Here is a 2,986-nt window from a genome sequence, read left to right on the forward strand (position 1 = left end):
GCCACCAGTACTTTGCCCCTGTGGTGGGGCTGGAAGAGGTGGAGGCTGAAGGTGCTCCTGGCATGGCCCCAGCTCTTCCAACCCTGGCCCCACTGTCATCGCCGGCCAAGACCCTGGAGCTGCTCAATCGTGAACCTGGCCTCAGCTACTCTCACCTCTGTGAGCGCTACAGCGTCACCAAGAGCACCTTCTACCGCTGGCGGCGGCAGTCCCAGGAGCACCGGCAGAAGGTGGCTGCCCGCTTCTCCGCCAAGCACTTCCTGCAGGATAGCTTCCACCGGGGGGGCGTCGTGCCGCTTCAGCAGTTCCTCCAGCGGTTCCCCGAGATCTCCCGCTCAACCTACTACGCCTGGAAGCATGAGCTGCTGGGCTCTGGCACCTGCCCGGCCCTGCCCCCCAAGGAGGTGCTGGGCATGGAGGAGCTAGAGAAGCTGCCAGAGGAGCAGATGGCTGAGGAGGAGCTGGAGTGCTCAGCACTGGCGGTGTCAAGCCCTGGAATGGTCTTAATGCAGCGGGCCAAGTTGTACCTGGAGCATTGCATTTCCCTGAACACACTGGTGCCCTATCGCTGCTTCAAACGCAGGTTTCCTGGCATCTCACGGTCCACCTATTACAATTGGCGGCGAAAGGCCCTCCGGAGGAACCCCAGCTTCAAGCCAGCACCAGCCCTCTCTGCTCCTGGGACTCCCCAGCCAGCATCTGTTGGGGAAGGGGCTGTAATTGCTTGGAAGAGTGAAGCAGAAGAGGGGCAGGGAAAGCCACGGGTGAGGAGCCTCCCACCCCCCAGGAGCTCCTGCCACTAAGGATGCCCCTGTCCCGTTGGCAGAGGCGTCTGCGCAGGGCTGCCCGCAGGCAGGTCCTGAGTGGGCATCTCCCTTTTGCCGCTTCCGCCTCCGCTACCCCAGCCTGTCACCTTCTGCCTTTTGGGTCTGGAAGAGTCTTGCTCGGGGTTGGCCCAGAGGCCTGTCCAAACTCCAGGTGCCAGCCCCACCTTGGGCAAAGGAGGGCAGGAGGCTGAGGAGAAGCAGGAGGAGGAGGCTGGCAGGGATGTGACAGCTGTGATGGCCCCACTTGTGGGGCTTCTTTAGAAGATGCAGAGGGAGGGCCTTCCAGAGAGGGGCCCTGCAAGAGGGGTCACAGCCCCGGGCCAGCCCCACAGTGGGCCCCTGCTGAGCCAACCTGTGGTGGCAGCAGCGGGTGGCAGGGATGGCCGGATGCTGGTAATGGACATGATCGCTACCACGAAGTTTAAGGCCCAGGCCAAGCTGTTCTTGCAGAAGCGCTTCCAGTCCAAGAGCTTCCCCTCCTACAAGGAGTTCAGCGCCCTCTTCCCCTCACTGCCCGCTCCACATACTACATGTGGAAGCGAGCCCTCTATGATGGCCTCACCCTGGTAGATGGCTGACAGGGAGGTACAAAAGGGGCTGGGAGGAAGGGGACCAGTTTGGAGAAGGTCAGGGACCTGAGCTGACCCCAGGCTTGGCCAGGATGTCCTTTGCTCTGGGTCCCACAGTGTCTACCCTAAGTCCAAGGGTATATTTGTGTTATTTTCTGGCTCCAGGACAGAGAGAGTGCCAGAAATCAGCCATCTGGTCTCCTGTAGGAAGCTGTGGGACCAGAGATGTTCTCTTTGGTTGTTTGCTGGTCATATTTTACTGTTATGATTTAGTTTTGGTTTTGATTTGAGTGGGTTGGCTGGCCCCTTGCTGGAGTTGGAAACCGTATGTATGTCAGGGGTTTAGAGGGGGGTTGCTTAGCTAGAGCTGCTTTCAGCTTTTCCTGGGGACAAAAGGAGCATCATAGCATGGTCATCGGTCCCACTGGGCAGAACATAGATCTTCAGTTTCTTTTGGGAGTCGGCATCCTCTTTACTCAGTTGTTTCCCAAACATTAGGCTCAAATATGGGGCCAGGTGTGGTGGCTTATGCCTGTAATCCTAGCACTTTGGGAGGCCAAGGCAGGAGGATCACTTGAGGCCAGGAGTTAGAGACCAGCCTGGGCAGTGTAGTGAGACCCCATCTTTTGAAAAAAAAGAAAGAAAATCAAATGTGGAGCTGATCAGCAGCTTGTGCCTGGCATCCCCAAGGGAGAAGGTGCCAGGTTCAGCATGAGTAGCAGCAGGGATGTATAGGAAGAACCACAGCTGGCTTCTAAGGAATGGCATTGAGGCACCAGAGATCACTGAGGGGCTGGCCCGTCCCCTGCAAGGAGTGGTACCAGGTGGGGCAAAGGCTGGGAGGAGATGCAGGCTCTGGGGTTATAGCCCAGAGTCTCTGCTTGTGGGTGCTTGATCCACCTGCTGAGACCCTGCAGTCCTCTGCCAGCCTGGCTGGCTATTGGGGATTCCATCTTTCTGTTGAGCATCTCCTCGGAGCTGGAGGCCCATCTTCAGTGAGGGATCACAAAGCGGCCAGGCAGGTGGGAGACTGAATTTGCCTTGTCCGAGAGTAAAGTTTGAAAATCAAAGAAATAAAGTGATGTGGTGCCCACAGTGCTTGGTCTCTGGTATTTGTTTTGCCAGGATGTGATTGCCCATTCCCATGCTCCCCTTTGGTTTAAGGGGACAAGAGTGACCTCTGTCTCTTGATGGGACACACTCAGGTCTAGGGCTTGGGGATGAAAAGAGTGATTCTAGGGACTCTGAGTTGGATCTTGAAGTGACCTTGGGTGCTTTTCTAGCTGAAGGGTGGGGCTCTGGCTACCTGGAAATGCCCTCCCTCCCATGGGAGAAACCTGGCATTCCCAGGTGGGGAAGGGCCTGCTGCCACCGCAGGTTGGCTCGAAAGGGGCCCACTGTGAGGCTGGCCCTGGGCCATGGAGGCCAGGTCAGCACCTGGAGTCAAATCTATGCCAGGCATTCTATTTAGTCCTTGCAATATTCTCAGGCAGGTAGGCCCAGTCACAGATAAGGACACAGCCTTACAGTGGCTAATTTGCATGCTCCCTCTGCCTGGTGGGACAAGGGTGAAGGCAGCCTCCTGTAACG

At 57.4% G+C, this 2,986-nt stretch overlaps 1 pseudogene; it reads left to right on the forward strand.

Annotated features, from left to right (window-relative positions):
- The first annotated feature begins 5 nt into the window (after positions 1-5).
- Positions 6-1,405, forward strand: LOC108525814 (vertnin-like; annotated as a pseudogene).
- Positions 1,406-2,986: the final 1,581 nt, after the last annotated feature.

Source organism: Rhinopithecus bieti, unplaced genomic scaffold, assembly GCF_001698545.2.
Source record: "Rhinopithecus bieti isolate Rb0 unplaced genomic scaffold, ASM169854v2 scaffold_10631, whole genome shotgun sequence".
Taxonomy (NCBI): Eukaryota; Metazoa; Chordata; class Mammalia; order Primates; family Cercopithecidae; genus Rhinopithecus; species Rhinopithecus bieti.